At 42.6% G+C, this 19,756-nt stretch overlaps 1 long non-coding RNA gene across 1 annotated transcript; it reads left to right on the forward strand.

Moving 5' to 3' along the window:
* Positions 1 to 4,244: 4,244 nt before the first annotated feature.
* Positions 4,245 to 7,033, forward strand: LOC125940381 (uncharacterized). Its single transcript, XR_007463601.1, has 3 exons — positions 4,245 to 4,377; positions 5,984 to 6,025; positions 6,849 to 7,033. It is a non-coding gene; the product is annotated as an uncharacterized LOC125940381 (long non-coding RNA).
* The last annotated feature ends 12,723 nt before the right edge of the window (positions 7,034 to 19,756 follow it).

Raw genomic sequence — 19,756 nt, forward strand, 5'->3', positions numbered from 1 at the left:
CCCTTATAAAAATGACTATTGAAATGTTGTTGGCATATTGTTGAGGAATTGCTGACACAATATCCTTTCAAAAATGTCTCAATAGTTATTGAACGTACACAACAATACCTCAACAATAAAGTTGTTGAGCGCTTCACAACAGTAAAGTCATTGACTAATTGTTGTTTACATATTGTTGAATAATGTTGAGTACTATTGAGAATTGTTGAGCAATATTGACATTGAATATATGTCTGAAACACACACACGTAGACGTGTATGTGTTTTACACATATATATTGTTTTATTGTTCGCTTAACCACCACTAAATATATAGAGTGTCACATAACTTGAACCAAAGGCCTATCTCTCGAGTCGTAACTGGGGGAGCTTGTGGCAAGACGATGCTGCCGCAGGCGTTCCGCTTCGTTTGCCCTAAATTCAGGGTCGGCGGCTCTTCGCTGACGTTTCGCCTGGGCTTCGGAAGCCGTCACGCTAGAATCAGCATGCTAGAATCGGACGACAAGCTTCGCTTCCTAGAATCGGACGACAAGCTTTGCTTACGTAAGATATGCCTTTGCTTAAGTAAGATGCTTACGGCGACAAGCTTTGCTTTCAGATATATATTTAATGTCAATATTGCTCAACAATTCTCAATAATACTCAACATTATTCAACAATATGTCAACAACAATTAGTCATTGACTTTACTGTTGTGAAGCGCTCAACAACTTTATTGTTGAGGTATTGTTGTGTACGTTCAATAACTATTGAGGCATTATTGAAAGGATATTGTGTCAACAATTCCTCAACAATGTGCCAACAACATATCAATAGTCATTTTTATAAGGGGTACTCCATTTTCTCGACAGAGGAAGGGCTGTTGATTTTGTCTCTTCGGGTCCCACGTATCACAGGGACAGTTCAAAGAAGCGTTACAGGTCCCCGTGCCCACAGGGGATATGTGACATTGAGCTTGGACCCTTTCTGCACTGCCTCCAGGATCGGCCCACTTTATCTGCCCCTGTATCTATCTGCCTTTTGAACGTCGCTATTGGAAATGACAAATAAAACTTCAGCGTAATAGAAGTTGCAGCTTGAGTGATATTGTCAAGAAACATTGGGAAGAACCCGCAAGCAATATTTTTTTGTAATTTGTTTGGAGAGTAACTAGCATGTTAGTAAAGGGTTGGTGCCAGAGACCGCATTTTTTCAAGTTTGACTGGTTGCTCGGATCATATCGTTTTGTTCTCGCAACTTGTCATAGTGGTTTTTGATGTGTGGCAAAGCCAGTGTCAAGCAGACACCATTTACTATTTTGTTTGCTCATATGTTTAGTTTATATCAAGTACAATGTATTGCACGTACGGTACGTTATATTGCACTCTACGTCCATACCACAGTTGTACTCGTGCCCTACGGGTGACTAAATTTCATTTTCAACTTGCCGGCATCTTCTCGTTTTGAGTGCCCGGATAAGAGCTTCGGCTTTTGGCTCAAGGTCACTTGAAGATGGCCGACAACGGGAGCTAAAAGCATTTCATGCTTAAAAGAGTAGGCAACCTTAAACTTTGACTTACGTGTTTGTTTTTGGCACTCGCATCCCGGCCTTGGTGTTCTGTGCTTTGGTAAGCAGTAATAATTTATTTCTGATGAATTATAATTATTCCAGACACTTCAGTAACTCAACTTGAACTAAGCTTATGCTTTGATATCATGTCTATAAAGAAACCGATGGATTTTGCACTGTACTACTTCTTTTCTTTTTTTTTCCTGATTTATTTTTAATCTCGTCTCAGCTAATTTTAATTATCCCAGACACTTCAGCAAGTCAGCTTGCAACAAAACTTATGCTTTCATATATCTATAATGAAAGTCATGAATTCTGAACTGAACCATTTTTTTTTCTATTTTTCTGGTTTACTTGGATTGCGTCACCGGTTGTATCAGCTAATTAATTCTAATTATTCAAGACACTTCAGTAACTCAACTTATAGCTTAACGTATGCTCTGATATCATATCTATAATGAAATTCGTGAATTTTGTACTGTACTATTTTTTTCGATTTATTTGCACCTCCTGATCATCTCAGGAGGTGAACCGGAAGTGCTGTCCAAAGAACAAATGGCACTCGACGCTCCTGCCACTAAAAACTCCCGATACTGCTTTCTATTGTTCAATACGTGCAACATAAAAGTGATTTTTTTTCTTTTTCTTTTTTTTCCCAGCGTGAAAGAAGCCCGCGAATACACGCAAAATTGCCGCAAAACTAGCCGCTCGAGGCACTATGCGTGTATCCGCGGGCTTCTTTCACGCTCGGAAAAACACTTATGTACCACGTATTGGGCAACAGGAAGCAGTATCGGGAGTTTTTCCTGTTGCTGTATAATTTTCTGATTAACAGTTTTCATCTAAATATAATATCTGAGAAGCTAATTATTTTTTATTAATTGAATAATAATTATTATTTATAATGATTATCTAATTATTTATCTAATGCAAAAAATTGAGCATCTGTAAGCGACGGCAAACAACATTACCTTGGTTCTGTCCAGCTACGTGGCATTTGCATATATTTAAGTGTCGGTGCAAGAAAGTTGGGACACCCTGTGTATACTGGGTGTTCAAAATTATAGGCATTACGAAAATTTTTAAAAATCGCTTGTAGCAGGTACCATAATTCTTATCGCTTATCCTGGTTATTCGAAGAAACGGACATTAGTAACACAAGAAATTGAAACTAATATTCTAATAATTAACAAAAAATGACCAATGAACTTCTATAGTTAATTACTTTACGACACATATTGCAATTTACGAATTATAGCCGGTGAGTTTGCAAGACGCATCCACCTAATATGAATTTCCAGGATAACAACAGTTTCGAGATATTATTGCCCAAAGTGTAGGACGAAATACATGGGCGTTTTAGTTACTTTTGTGCTTTAATGTATAAACCAGCATTTTGGTAAACGATTAAGTGAAACAACTAGTGCATTTTTACTGCGAATTTGATGGCGCATATCTCCAAATTGGTGTCATTCTGGAAATTCATTCCAAGTGGATACGCCTGACAAGCTCACCGGCTCAAATTCGTAAATCGCGATATGTGTCGTAAAGTAATTAACTAAGAAGTTAATTAGTGATTTCTTCTTAATTAGTTGAATCTATGTTGCGATTGCTCGTGCTACTAATGTCCGCCTCATCGATTAACCCAGCTCAATGACAAGAATTATGCTACCTGCCACAGGCGATTTCTAAAAATTCCGTAAGACTTAAATATCACCACCCTTAATATATATATATATATATATATATATATATATATATAGACACAAAATTGGAGCACAAGACAAACGTCCCAACAAGCAGTGACCAATGACCGATGATTGGGGCACCTCCTGGATTCCCATCGGCTTCTATTGTAAGTGGCCAGTGCCCTGTCTGTGTCAGAAAACGGCATTGCCTCCATGTTCAATATGGGCAAGATGGTGGGAAAAGTAGTATGTAAGCTTAATAAATAAATATGTTTTTTAAAGAGTGGGTTTCGTTTAGTTGTTAGCCCTTAGCGCACAATAGAATGAAACAAGTTTGGGTGATCTCTGCGACGTGGTGTCCATATTTTACATGAAAGCCTAGGTCTATTCTGTAACACGTAGAGCCGGGGTGCTGGCCAGTGTGCTGCGAAACTGCTTGGCCACCACGCACAATCTACGCTGTTATACTTTGCCGGTGGCAAATCGTAGCGCAGAAGCACAGGTACAAATGTTTAATCGATGGGACGGCCTGCTGTCTACCGTTTGTCATGATGTCAAACTAACAAGCACGAACAGCGACAATTGTGTACGTTGCTGGTCCGTAGTTCATTTCGCGCCGGTTGCTTCACGTATTAAAATAAATATTTCTTTTTAATACAAACGATGAAAGCTGTGCGCGCCCACAGGGCGCGACATTTGCGACGTTTGAATTTTGCACTATTTCCCGCGCGCTCCGTACGTGACCGGCCGGCGCAATGCGTTACCGCGATAAAGAAAATAGTTCCTCAAGGAAGCTAAACAGAAAGCTTTTATACTCTTGAAAACCACATAAATTGTTAAGAAATACCATTAGATTACAAGATTTGTTAATAAATATTGCAATTCATGTCTATGAAAGCGTGGATTTGTATGCGCGATCTTGTGTGAATGCGCGCTTGCGCTGTTGACTCTTTGGCGCATTCCGGAACTTTGTGCGTGCGGCGTATGGTGTGCGGGTTGCGTGATGAGTTTGCTGCCTTTTGCTGTGCCCTTAGCCTTGCTGTGACATCTTTGGTATATTCCAAGTTGTTGCTCGCTCTTTATGGGCTACACGTTGCCTCGAAGATCACCATGATCGCCTCCGACTCAGCCACATCGAAGGTGAGTGAGTGTTTCGAATTCCACTTGCTCGTTCATTGCGACGCTATCAGCAAAAGTGCGTACAGAGCCCGTGCGTGTCTTTCACGCGCCTCTGTGCTCGTTTTCATTACTAGTACTATCCTTCCGTTGCGAGAATTGGTTGTGCAGCACTAGATTTGTGATATTGAGCATGAAGTTTTCTCCTGATTTAACTTCACAGCACGCTTGCGGCGACGTAAAGCAGCTATGTGGAGCCAGCTAAAACAGGGCATGTTGTGCGCGCCACGATTTTTGGTATGGTGTTCCAGCACCGATTGAAATTAGCCTTATTAATGAGCGCTCGTGCTCTGCCGTTTAGGTGAGCAGCTGCGTGAAGCCAGCTAAAGCAGGGCATGTTGTGCGCGCCACGATTTTTGGTACGGTGTTTCAGCACCGATTGAAATTAGCCTTATTAATGAGCGCTCGTGCTTTGCCGTTTTGGTGGAAAAAATGCGACGTGAAATAATCCGAACTGTACTGTAATCAAGTATATTTCGTTCGCGCAACGCCGTCCATTGACGTGCATCTACTACATTGCGTGTCGGGATCGGCGAAAATATGCGCGGGGCGTTTTGCCGTTCGAATGTATTCTGCTGCGCTGTTCGCTTCAGGATCGAGTGCCCAGAGTCCGCTGACACACCGTGCGGTAGACACGCGCTGTGGCGCGATAATAATAAAGAATTAAAAGGGTGTATATGTGATTCTATGTGATAGGTGAGATAAAAAAGGGCTGATGCCAGCGAATGCTGTGAAATCATAAGGTTATGTGTGGTTTGTTTTCCGCCGGTACGCGCGCGGTCAACTTTTTTTTATCCATTATCTCCCTTCGACGCCATCGAGTGCTTCGCGCTAACGCAGTCGCGTAGGCGCTCTATATTCGCGGGAAAGGCAGATTCTATGTTCTGCTTTAGTGGGATGAAACATTTAAAATAATGTCATCGTGTGAAGTTTAAGCCTTTGGCCCTTCAGTAACTGATTGATTTAACTAAGTTCGAAAATCAGTAAGGGAACGAGATGGGCATATTTGCCGTGTCGTCCCACTGTGCTTCCAGTGGAATGTAGGCATTATCGACAAATGTCAAAAATTAGCAAGGCTTTTTATGAGATAGAAGTAGACAGCTATTTCAATAAGTTATTTTTGCTTTGAATTCACACACTCAAGAGGAGAGAGAGTGAAAGGGGAGCGTATCCTTGTGAAATAAATGACGCTTTGACATAAGCTTGGAACAATGGTTTGTTGGTGGAGCAGTTCTGTGGAATACTTAGAGAGTAAGCAAACTGCAGTAGCAGCAGTTAGACGGGGAGTAAAAAAATGCAACGCTGGTTTTATATGAACGAGCTACCTTTAAGATGTGGCCTCAACAGTTCAGTAGATGAGCAAAAATGATTTTAAAATTTAGGAGAGAAATTAAAAATAAATTATTTGTCCACCTTACACTGCCAGTCACAAGAGCAGCGATGATTTAATGTTTACAATCAGTCATTTATATCCATCCATGTATGTCGGCCTAATCGTCCATGTAGATGTTTTGATTGTTGCTTTTGAGTTATCGTGGCGTCATATTTTAATACTGACATCTGTTTTCAGAATCAAAATGAGCCTGGAGACGCCACAGCCGGAATGCGAAAGGTGAATTCTTTGGCCATTCATCGTCTAGCGTCACCATGATCAAATGCACTGTTGCCAGGAGAATGTATTGCCGGGAGGTTTTATCCTTAAGATTTAGTAAAAATGGCAGCATTACGTGTCTATTTTGCGATTTTCCATAGCCTTTGATTGCGAGTCGATTCATTTATTTGATGAGGTGGGCAGTTGGCACACCCTGCCTTTGTGTCTTACGTACACATTCAGCTGAGTAGGTCTGGGACACAGCAAGCGAATCTGATGTGTAGTGGTAATCGCATTAACGTCGACAGTTATCTTCCTGTTTGAGCTGCTACTGCTGCTTGCCAACACAAGCAGCAGTTGCCCAAGATGGCGTGAAAGAGGTTCATTGAAGAGTGGCACATACTCTGAGTCACATACCCAGAGATCCAAGCAGGTCCATCAGATGGTTATTAACCCACTTCCCGTCTACATAGCAGCCCTACCCATTAGGCCATTGACCACCAAGTGACACAAATTGACTGGAAAATAGTTAGAGACAGACACCCGAAAGTATGTGAAGTATCCTAAAAATGCTACTTGCATTAAAGTTTTCGATGCCTTGGTTTACTTACTATTTTATTTTGTACGGGGTGAATCCTTGTTTTTCTGGAGCACATGGCATCCTAACAGGATAACAAGCTATGGCATTAGTTTTAGTTGTTTTTGTTAGTGACATTAGTTGACATTTTAGGTCTGGAGCAGGCAGTATTTCTGTGATTTATTTGGAGTGTGGCTGTTGTGTAAATGTGCTTAAAATCCTTAAACTACCTCACTAATATTTACATAAACGTGCCGTTTCACATAGGTTGGAGAAGTGCTCATTCAGATGATCCTGGCACAGCTTGCCATGGTGGACCAGGCAAGTTTGCAAGGGCCTTGATTCACCATGTGTTCACAGAGAAGAACCTCATGGGCCACTCACTTCTCGGAAACAACACCACCAATAGGCAAAAAGAGGCTCTTGGCCTTATCAGGGTCAACGCTGTTATAGGCAAGTACCGTACATCCTTTTTCCCATTGCACATTTGCATTCACATTTTGTACTTGGAATTACCAGCTTGCTATTAGCACAACAAATGACTTTTAAGTAGCCTGTGTCTGCAACTACGTTCTACAATAGCCTACTATTTGGAATGAATGTTCATTTAATCTCAAGTCTCTAACGCCTCCTACTAAAGTGCTAAATTTTGATAGCAGCCTTAACTGCCAGAAGTGATTGGTGGCTACAAGTGACAAAGTTAGGTGTATTTGCACATTAGTTGCACTACTTGACTGTCATTGCAATGAACAGTTGCAATGAAGCAACTACCAATCTGTAGTACCAATCTGTGAAGCATGCTACCAATCTGGTGGTATAGGGGGTGTGCTTAAGTAGCCTGAAATTGTTATAATATAGGAATTGTGGACAAGCTATGCTCAAGTGCAGTTACTGCTCAACTCGAGGGACAGCACTTCCACCAAATTTCAGCAATCAAAATGGCCCTCCAGATTCTGTAACGCGCCCCGCAGGGGCGTCTGCGTCAGCAGGCGTTTGGTGAGTTGCGCCACCACGTACCCGAGCACACGAGGGTTGGACCCTCCCGCGTGTAGCCGTGCGTGGCTTAGCCGTGTCTGGGGAAAGGGGGATCCTGGAGGTTGAGCTGATGCCGGGTGTTCGGACCTTTAAGGCCCCCCGGCGGAGGCAACACACCTCTTCGGCCTCTGCTTCACATAGACGGCACCCCTGGGCTGACCCACCCAGGGGAAATCGGCAGTTGCCTTTTCCTGTCCTCCTCTTTAATCTTCGTCTTTCTCTCTCACTTTCAATCTATCCTGTCTTCTTTTCACTTCCTTTTACTTCTGTTTTCCCAGGCAGCTAGGGTTAACCGTATGTGGGTAGCCAACCTTGGATATTCCATATTTGGTTATAGTAGTGGCGTACAGCTGGCGTTTGCAGGACCAATCTTTCCCAGGTATTGCAGCGTCCCCTCGTTGGGCTCCATGGTGGGTGGCTGGCGCCGCTGCCGAACATTCACCTATACGTATGGCAAGTTCTTTCCCCCCACTCCCTGATCGCCGTCTGAAAAGAGGGCGCACCGAAGATGTGTTCCAGTTTTTTGGACGCCAAACACAGAATTTCCCCCGATTTCAGGTAATCCACTCTGAAAAGTCAGGCACATCAGTACGCACAATTTCACCTTTCCTTGTCTCAAAGTCTTTGACTGATATTTTTGGAACAGGCTACAAAGCATCCAGGATGGCAAGCGGGGATCTCCTCTTGGAACTCCGTGATATCAAACAATACGAGAAACTGCTCAATCTAGTGTCATTTGGAGATGCCCAATTAACAGTAACCCCACACCGTACTATGAATACCACCCGTGGCGTTGTCTCAGATGATGACCTGTTGCAGCTGAGTGAGGCTGAACTCCTTGAGGGTTTCAGTGATCAGAATGTCATCAATGTTAAACGGATTAAAATGAGGCGAGATGGCAAAGAACTCCTGACCAAACACCTAATACTTACTTTCAACTCAAGTGTCCTGCCCGAGTCCATCGAGGCCGGGTACATCAAGCTTCGTGTTAGGCCATACGTGCCAAATCCTCTTCGATGTTTCAAATGCCAGCGGTTCGGCCATAGTTCCCAGAACTGCCGAGGCCGCCAAACTTGTGCGAAATGCAGTGGTCATGAACACTCCTCTGAGTCTTGTGAAAGTTCTCTACATTGTGTTAACTGTGATGGGGAGCACGCCGCATACTCGCGGTCGTGCCCATCCTGGAAAAAAGAAAAAGAAATAGTGACAATTAAGGTAAAGGAAAACATAACTTTCAAGGAGGCACGCAGGCGGGTATCGTACCTGCCGAAAACCAGCTTTGCCGAAGTGGCGCGTCAGGGGGCAGCGCCACAACGGCCCCCGGCGGCTGTCTGGCACACGCGTAGTGAGCCGGCGGTGACGCCATCCGCCCCCCCCGGCGGCTGCAGCTAGCGCTGCATCGCCACCCCAGCAGAAGGGGCCATCAACCTCCGGGCTGGTGGCCTCAATTGCCTCGTCCCTCGAAACGAGGCCTTCCCGTCAAAACAACCGCTCGCAAGAGCGCGTGTCCAGCGCCTCGCAAGAGGCGATGGACACAACAACCTGCCAGACAGCGCCGCAAGCGCCAAAGGAGCCGCGAGAATCTCGCGATCGCTCCAAAAAAAGAAAAAGCCCGCATCACAGGGCCCGACAAGGGCTCTGTAAGTTAAATTAGTCTCTTTTTTAAACACACAGCACAAAAAAAACACTTCCAACATGAATACACAAATAATACAATGGAACGTCAGAGGACTCCTACACAACCTCGATGACGTCAAAGAAATCCTACACAGGTTTAATCCTAAGGTGCTGTGTGTTCAAGAGACACACCTTAAACCTACACAATCAAACTTTCTCCGGCAATACGCCATTTTTCGTAATGACCGCGATGACACAGTCATGTCTTCCGGTGGTGTGGCTATTGTAGTCGATAGAGGTATTGCCTGCCGGGAATTAAAACTTCGTACGCCCCTAGAGGCAGTTGCTGTCCGAGGGGTGTTGTTTGACAAGCTAATCACTATTAGTTCCATATACATCCCTCCCAGCTATCCACTTAATAAAACGGAATTTCAAAACTACATAACTGAGCTTCCGGAGCCATACATAGTTCTCGGAGATTTCAATGCACATAACACCTTGTGGGGAGACACGCGTTGTGATGGAAGAGGTCGCCTAATTGAAAACTTCCTTTTTTCCTCGGGAGCATGTTTACTTAATAAGAAAGAGCCAACGTACTACAGCGTGGCGCATAATTCACACTCCTCCATAGATTTGAGTATCGTGTCGAGTTCACTAATTCCGTACCTGCAGTGGTCCGTTCTGAAGAACCCCTTTGGGAGCGACCACTTTCCAATTAAAGTAAGCTTAACAAAACAAGATGGTTGCTCGCCACATGTTCCCCGATGGAAGGTTAACTCTGCTAACTGGCAACTTTTTAAAGAAATAACATATTTAGGCCGGGATGACATTGCGTCTCTTAACATAGACGATGATGTGGCGTATATAGCACGTTTTATCACTGACGCTGCAGAAAGGTGCATACAACAAACTAATGGACTAGCTAATAAGCGTCGCCTGCCTTGGTGGAACGAGGAATGCCAAAAAGCACGTAAAAAGCAAAACAAGGCCTGGGGATTGTTTCGCAACTCCCCAACAGCCGAAAACTTGATTAATTTTAAACAAGCAAAATCGCAGGGCAGGAGAACGCGCAGACGTGCTAAAAGAGAGAGCTGGGAAAAGTACATCTCCAGCATAAACTCGTATACAGATGAAACGAAAGTCTGGAATAGGGTGAATAATTTAATAGGTCGGGAGTCACATCCCCTACCCTTAGTAAATAGCCAAGGTGATAGCCTGGAAGACCAGGCGGATACTCTAGGAAAACACTTCGAATATGTATCGAGTGAATCGCACTATACACAATCTTTCCTGAAGTTCAAAGAACGCGAAGAGCGGCAGCCCCTTAATCGCAAAGGTTCATCAAATGAGGCTTACAACCGACCATTCAGCTTAGCCGAACTTAAATCATCTCTCGCTTGTTGCAACAACTCAGCGCCAGGTGGCGACCGTATCATCTACGAAATGATTAGGTACTTACACCCCGAAACACTGACAACACTCCTCTCTCTCTTTAATGCCATGTGGGCGGCTGGATATATTCCTTCCTTGTGGAAAGAAGCCATAGTCATCCCGATTCTTAAACAAGGCAAGGACCCGTCTTTAGCTAGCAGCTACAGGCCAATAGCGCTAACAAGCTGCCTGTGCAAGTTGTATGAAAAAATGATAAACCGGCGCCTAATCTGTTTCCTAGAAAATGACAAAATACTAGACCACTTCCAGTGTGGCTTCCGAGAAGGTAGGTCAACAATAGACCACCTTGTTCGCATCGAGGCAAACATCAGAGATGCGTTTATACATAAACAGTTTTTACTTTCGGTCTTTCTAGATCTAGAGAAAGCGTACGACACGACATGGCGCTTCGGGATTCTGCGAGATCTTTCCGCGATGGGGGTCCGTGGAAATATGTTAAACACAGTCGAAAGCTACTTGTCTAACCGGACGTTTCGCGTAAGAGTGGGCAATGTTTTATCTAGAACATTCACCCAGGAGGCTGGCGTGCCACAAGGGGGTGTGCTTAGTTGCACGCTCTTTATTGTAAAAATGAACTCCCTGTATACAGTTATTCCACGCAGCATGTTTTATTCTGTGTATGTCGATGATGTACAGATAGGTTTCAAATCATGCAACATTGCTATCTGCGAACGGCAGGTACAGCTTGGATTAAACAAACTGTCTAAATGGGCTGATGTAAATGGATTTTAAATAAATGCAAAGAAAAGTACGCGCATACTTTTCTCAAACAAAAGAGGCATGACACCAGTGCCAAATCTCACGATTAATCAAGAGGAACTATCCGTGAGCAGTGAACATAAATTCCTGGGAATAATTCTAGACTCAAAGCTCACCTTTATCCCCCACCTTAAATATTTGAAGGCAAGGTGTCTAAAGACGATGAACCTTTTAAAAATTTTGTCGCGCGCAACATGGGGTAGTGACCGAAAATGCCTACTGAACTTGTACAACAGTCTTGTCCGATCACGCCTTGATTACGGGGCTATAATTTATAATTCCGCAACGCCAAGTGCATTAAAAATTCTAGACCCTGTTCACCATCTGGGCATCCGCCTCGCGACCGGTGCTTTCCGAACAAGTCCGATCCACAGCCTCTACGTAGAGTCGAATCAGTGGTCACTTCATCTGCAGCGTTCATACAATAGTTTTACATATTTTCTTAGAGTACACGCGAACATTGAACATCCCTCTTATTCAACCATAAACGACATGACCACTGCCACACTCTTTCAAAATCGACCGGCATCGAGAAAACCGTTCTCTTTGCGTGTGCGGAATCTTAGTGAGGAAATGGGTGTTCCGTTGCTTGAACACTGTCTTATGGCTCCAGCGAAACTGTTACCGCCGTGGCAGTGGCAGCTCATAGAGTGTGACACATCATTCGTGGAGGTCACTAAGCACGCACCAGAGGCACATATCAAAATGCATTTCCTTGAACTCCAGTCCAAGTACACATGCACAGAGTTTTATACAGACGCTTCTAAGTCACGTGACGGGGTGTCGTATGCAGCCGTCGGCCCATCCTTCTCGGAATCCGGTGTACTCCACCCGGAAGCAAGTATCTTTACGGCTGAGGTATATGCTTTATTGTCAGCTGTGAGGCATATAAGGAAATCTAAACTTCAAAAATCAATCACATTTACAGACTCTCTAAGTGTCGTAAACGCTTTAAAGTCACCCTGTAAACAGAAAAATCCTACACTCATTGAGCTCTATTCCGTACTGTGTAGAGCATATGTATCTAACCAGCATATCATTATATGCTGGGTGCCTGGCCATAGAAGCATTGAGGGTAATGTGCTAGCTGACCGAATGGCTACGTCAATAACATCGCACGCTACTAATCCTACAGCTGCTGTTTCTGCAACAGATTTGAAACATTTCTTCCGTAAGAAATTGCGAAGCCATTGGCAACGTCTGTGGGATGCACAAACAAATAATAAGCTTCACTTGATCAAGCCACAGTTAGGTTTCTGGCCCCCCGTAACGAAAACACGACGAACTGATGTCCTATTCTGTCGTCTCAGAATAGGTCATACATTTGGCACCCATAGTTTTTTGTTAACCGGGGATGAACCACCAACCTGTGGTAGATGTGGTAAGAGGCTAACCGTCCTCCACGTTCTCCTGGAGTGTCGGGATGCCGAAGCAGATAGAAAAAAACATTTCCCTTTAGCTTACCGCTATCATGTCCCTCTGCATCCCAGTATGTTTCTTGGTGAGGAACCACTGTTTAGCACTAAAGCAGTCCTCGCTTTCTTAAATGACGTGGTACTGCATGTTGTAAGCCCAACAAATTCATAGCGCATCCTCTCTCCAGAGGATGCCGCTGCGATGGTAGTTTTGTATAAGCACATGCCTCCAGGCCCTTGTGATTCAAGGGCTCTGTTTAGGCAGTAGTGCTTCTTTCCAACTACTACATCTTAAATATTTTAAATATCGTGTCATTCTTTGTCAGTGCATTCTTCATTTCATAGTACACCTCATTAGTCATTGCCATGATTTTAGTGCATGTATATTTTACGCATTTTACAGCGATTATTTTTAGGCCCCTTTACAGCCACACTTCATCTACTTCTCAGATTCATCGCTCCACTGCACACTCACAAACACTGGCATGGCGCTCTTTGGCCATAACTGGCCCTTGCGCCATAAAACACCACACATCATCAGATTCTGTAACGCGAAATATAGTGGTTTCACCTATTTCAACAGACCACATTGAATTAAAGTTGCTCCTGTCTTGAAGGCGGTCCATGTGGTGGCAGACAGTAGCCTTTCAGCAGAGGGAGCTTAAGTTACGGGGCATAATTGTTTGGTTGTTTCGATCAAAGCAACAATAGGAACAGTTGCCAACTTCGTTGTCAACATTGGTATGTTTAGCAATGTCCATTCATTCTAGGCACTCAACCTATTAAGATCCAATTTATCACATTGTATTCTAGGATGTGGAAAAAACAAAGGTATTTATTTGACTTTTCCTCACGTTCCCCTAAAATGATCAGTACTCAATGGGCCCTTGGCAGCTACTATATAAAGCTTCTTACAGAACATGAGGCATGTCCACAGCTCCCACTCTGAAATTGTTGGAAATGTCTCCTGCTTTCTTACTTCAAGGATGCACTTGCCTCTTTTCAGCGTTATTATAAACCAGTGCTCAAGTACTATGGGTTTAGATTTATCAAAGATTGAATGAGCTTTGTTGGTGTTCATGCTTAACCCATTGAGGATCACATATTTTCTGGAAATACGTCCCCAAATTTAAGCGTTATATTTTTATTCTGGATTGTTCTTCAGAGTGACCTTTCGAGAAAAAAAATGGGTAAATAATTTTTTAGGTCACAAAGTGACAAAGGTTTCTTAGTGTCCGCTGTTTTACACCATGTTTATTGTAGCATGCAGGGCAAACTAGCATAATCACATTTTTTAAATGTAATAACACTCACAAAACATTAAATTAGACGAATACTCCCAAACTGCTGCAGTGATGAGCACCATAGAGTAAAGAGAAATATCAGTTTTGGAAGAAGCCAAGGGGCAACAGCACAATCAGGATTTTTGTAGAAGTCGCAGAAGGTTACAGAATCTGTAATGTGATGCTTGGGGACACTTCATTCTTAAAAGGTATGCTTATTTATGTGCTCTTTTGCCGCCTCATATTTATGGTCCTGACCACACGATTTGTTTCTGCCACTCTACATGCATGGCAGTGACCCTCAAAGGATTAGCAGAGCCAGTCTACTTGCATACTTCTGTTGTAAGACTGATCATTTCTTCGTATTTCTTCTTCGCATTTATTTGTGTTAGTGTAACCAGGTTGGCGTGCAACTGCAGTAAATACTCGTTATAAGCAGTATTTTCTTTTAAGTAGAGAGGCATAAGAATGGCCATCATAATGCGAGAAGTGCCCTCCAGTAGCATATGAGCTCGTAAAACAAATTCAGATATACCATACTCAATTCTGGCCGCATAACCGTATTTGGAGCAACTCCTGCAAGGAAAAGTGCAATAAAGTGCTGCACATTTTTATTATGATTGTTGAGAGAACTAATTTTAGTTGCCAGTAGTCTACCTTTAAGTTTTTTCACCAACAGTATGAAGTCTTTTTTCCACAATTTTGTTCCTAAGCAAGCAACGTTCACATTTTTCACACCAAGGATATTCATGAAGTTATTCTGCCACAGTGGGCTTTTCCTGTTTGCCTTCTGCATATTGTACTTAGTCGAGTCCTCCGGCGCCACTGCACTTTGAAAGTTGGCCATTCTCTAGAATTGAACTCGTGAACACTTTGAATAAACATAACAAATGAAACAGTTTCATTATAACAGGGCGTACTGTATGTCGCACTTATGCATGTGGAACATTGATCTTAAACCTCATGCTGTTTTTCCTTTTTTAACAGGCTTTACCTGTCACAAGTTTCCTGGGATAAACATGGCCTACATTAAGAATACTCTGGCCTCACTTCTCGCAAGGGACCTGAAATGTCCAGAAGAGCTCAAGTCTGTGGACAGTTGAAGTGTTGTGCACTTGCAGCCCTCAACATTTTTTTTTATTATTATGACGTTTCTAGTCACCTGAAAAGCCCAGGTTGGATGCTTCAGACACAAGTACTGTGTTGTGATTAATAGTTAATTGCAAAAGTGTTGCACTTTGTATTTTAGTACATTTTTACGTAAATTTTTAATATATTTCTACAAAAGATAGTGTTTCTTGACTATTTTATTTCATAGGTATCTCGGGTCATTTTATGCCAAGACTGTTCCATGACTGCACACCATTTCAAGTTTGTTTGATAAAGTAGGCACAGTGAGAAATTTTACAGAAAATTAGGTTTCATACGTACACCGGAAAGTGGAATCTGTGCTATTGTCAGAGTGGTTCTGTTTAAGAAAAACTACATGTTTGTAGTAATGGTTTATTTTGCTATTTCAAAACAGTAAGAATTAAGAGGTAAAAGTTTGCTTAAATTCAGAGTGCAACAACAGTTCTCAGGCAAGGCAGCGATGTGCTTTCTTTCATGTATGCATGAAATCTGATTTCTTCCAAATTCTTTCATTCTAACTTGTTTTGCGGCACTCAAAAATTAAAAAAAATTTCCTCATGCCAGTTTCATTTAAGTCTTCCAGCAGCTAACTAATGGCCACTGTCTATCAGATAAAATTCTTAAGTAGTCAAAGTGAATAAATCGCTTGGTATGTAATGACCTGCCCAGGAACCTAGTAATGATGGCAGAAAACGCAACTGGATCATGCAACAAGCAATACAGCACAATAAACTGCTGCCATGGCACAACTTATGGTAATTACCATGTCGTTTCAGAGGTAGATAACGTTTAGTAAAATGGGAACACACCATTTAGCCAACAAGTAAGAGTCTCAGTGGGCTCATGCAAATTGTGCCATGATTATTAAGTTATTGGCTACCAAATAGAGAAAGCAAGTACATTTTAAATGTTTTTTACTGTAATGCTTCTATATTATTTATTTTCTATTTATTTCAATTTTGAGAAATGTTTTACTTTAGGGCCACGCAAACTTTACATCTCTCAGTATTCAATGTCTTTATTGTATCAAGCTGCTGGCAGTTTGTAGATTGCGTTAGGATTTTTTTGATCTCAATGCACACATGGCTGTACAGTGGTAATGTTTGGCTTCAATAAGCAATTCATCTAGAAAAAAATGCTTTTTGTCCACATCAATTTTGAGCTGTTGATCTCGTGAAGGAGAATTGATTTTGTGTGTTAAGCCAATTCAAAACTGGCCTAATGGTTCTGCTAGCAGCTCTATAATATGTTTTATTACAGGCTATATGTAAAAGTGGTTTTGATCCCTGGGTGACCCAGGTCTGCAATACAGAAGTGCCTGCATTTAAGTTTGCCCCTGTCCTCTAGTATGCAAGCACCACATCAATATGGGATCAATGGTAATGCTATGAGACTCAACGTAGCTCAGCGGTATTTAAAAAAAAGTCTAGTGCAGTTTTCAACACTACTCACCAAACAGAATATTTCAGTGGGCTCTCAAGTGATTTCGATAGTGACGTTCAAACTCCTCCAATAATATTTAAATGGGGTTGCACTATTGACTAACATTGCACGTTAGGCTTGTTGGTATAATGTTGGAGGCAAAAGGCGTAGTGCATCAGATACAGGACACAAGAGGATGAACACAGACAACACACACGTTTGACGCTTAACGTGTGTGTTGTCTGTGTTCTTCCTATTGTGTCCTGTTTCTGATACGTAGCGCCTTTTGCCTCCATCAAGCAATATTGACGTTTAACGCTCATCCAATAATACTTCAATCGGGTTTCAATATTGATGTTCAACAATGCTTCAATAATGTCTCAATGGGGTTTCAATATAGATGTTCAACACTGCTCCAATAATATTTCAATGGGGTTTCAATATTGACATTCAACACAGTTCCAACATTATGTCAATGGGGTTTCAAGATTGGCATTCGACATATTTCAACAATGTCTCAACAGGTTTTCAATATTGACATTCAACACATCTTCAACAGTTCTTCAATGGGCTTTCAATATTGGAATTCAACATGGTTTCAACAATCCATCAATGACTTCTCAAATTGAAACGACCCAATGATGTTACAACAAAATGTTGCGGGACAATTTTCAACACCTGTCAACAATTTCCTCAATAATGTTTCAACAAAACCTCAATGTGCTTTCAATGCTATTTGTTGACATTAACCAATGATTTTTCAACAACTTTTCAACAATTTTTTTGTAAGGGAGAACCAAGGTAATGTTGTCTGCCGTCGCTTGGAGATACTCAGATTATTTTTATATTCCGCTTAATTACATAATTCTTTTCATAATTGATTAATCAACTCTTTTCATGCTATAATTGGATAAAAAGTATGAACAAGAGAATTGTACAGCAGCGTGGAAAACTCCCAGTATAACTTTCTGTTGCTCAATAAGTGATACATAAAAGTGTTTTCCGAGCGTGAACGAAACCCGCGAATACAGCAATATTGCCGCGCGACTGGCCGCTCGAGGCACTTTGCGTGCATTCGTGAGCTTCTTTCATGCTCGGAAAAACACTTCTACGTAGCGCGTATTGAGCAATAACAAGCTGTATCGGGAGTCTTTGATGTTGCTCTACAATTTTCTCATTGACACTTTTAATCTAATTATAATAATTGAGAAGTTGATGAATAAATACGACTAATTATCTAATTAGGCGTAATGTAAAAGATAACCGAGTATCTCCAAGGGACGGCAACAACATTACTATGGTTCTGTCCAGCTACGCGACATTTGCATATTTTGAAATATTTGTGCACCCTGTAAAATACTACTGTTTTCTGTGCAGATGTGTGCCTGATTTTCAAATTGGTCCATCCTGGCTACTGAACTTTTTTTACAATGCGCGTGCGGTGTATATTACACGCTTGCATGTTTTTATACATTTTTTCCATTGTGGGAGTGTATGAGACCGCAAGCTTCTGGGATGGTTATCACCTATTAAAATTATCGAGCTGCTTCATGCACAAGTTTTTTCGTATTGTGTCTATGCAAAAAAAAAGGTCTATGGGATTATTGTGTGGTGGGTGTAACTCTATTTGTGGACAGGCTGTAGCATGCATTGTCAAACACGCTTACATTGGCACATTCTCATATGCAATTTAAGAAAAAAGAAAGTTACCTCTTCTTTTTTAGATCCTGCAAGAGTCACTCAGTCCTCAATGGACGAAAGCCCAATGAATAATATACATAGTCTATGTTAAGTGGAATTGGAATAAAAAAGGCATTTGCTCAGGTTTTCATCAGTAAACTGTGGTAGTGATGCTCTAATTCAAGATAGACGCCTGCCTTCGTCCCGCCTAATAAATTCCCATTTGAAAGAGTTTTTACATAGCTGATGTGCATTCTCATCTTAAGTTCTAGCCATGAACAGCCACTTTGCTCTAGTGCACTGCATATCGGAAGCTTGCGCCGTTTCATTTCTTAATTTATATCGCGGCCACATTGAATTCGCGCAACGATGATTGAACGGTTTTCTGAGTGTGAATGGAAGCAGCGATAAGCATGAAATACATTTTCTGGTGCAGTCAGTATTTTATTCTGATCGAGGGGTAGCACTTGGGCTAACACTTTCATTTTTTATGCTTGGATGAACGGCTAGACCGGACGAAACAAATTGCGCGAGCGAGGGTAACTTCAGTGGGCTGTGAGTGCTGCCCGATTGATCCGTGTTCACGTCATCCACGCCCTGCACATGGAACCTTCATGTTAGCGAAGCCTGGTACACTTATCACTTTAATGTGAAATAACGATTTTTTTTGCGCTTTGAGATTTACTCACTCCACTACGAACGAAAATTTAGCGGAGGCAGAGGAATGCCAAGCCGCCGGCGCCGCTAAGCTGGGACCGCTGGCCGCGGCGCCCTCTATCTGCTCGCAGCAGAGCTACTCGGTGCGCCCGCGCGCGGCCGAACATAATCTGGACGCTCGCTCGCGCGCAGTGTCAACACCTAAATATTCTTCCACCGTGCAAGAGAGGAAGGTGGGAAGAAAGTGCGCCGTCTTCCATCTAGCGCACGGCGCCGGTTGAAGGGGGGGGGGTGTCGCCATTCGATTCCGGCGGCGGCAGCGTATGGTGCGGCTGAGCGCTGCCGTGCGGCAGTAACACCTGAAAGCGGCCTTGGAGAACACCTTTTAATGCGACAGTGTTTAGGGCCCTGTGTCGCAGAAAATCCGGCGACGGCGTCCGCGGCTGAGAAAATCATCCCTAACCACTCCGACCACACAGGCCTTCCGCGTGGCGCAGAGGCGTTGGTGGACAGAATTGAATTTCTCAAAGTAAAATCCTTCAGAAAAATCGTAAAGTGCGACTTAACCACAACCTGCAGAAAATAATAGCGTCGGATTGTAACTTAAATGAACGAGAATACATAATTCTGTTACGAGAAAGCTCAAACCCCTTTTCCAGCATTTCTACCAGACAGCGGCGCGCCCGGGTAGATTACTTGCAAGAACACCATCCAGATGGCGCTC

The sequence above is a fragment of the Dermacentor silvarum genome, chromosome 9 (assembly GCF_013339745.2).
Source record: "Dermacentor silvarum isolate Dsil-2018 chromosome 9, BIME_Dsil_1.4, whole genome shotgun sequence".
In the NCBI taxonomy this organism is placed as follows: Eukaryota; Metazoa; Arthropoda; class Arachnida; order Ixodida; family Ixodidae; genus Dermacentor; species Dermacentor silvarum.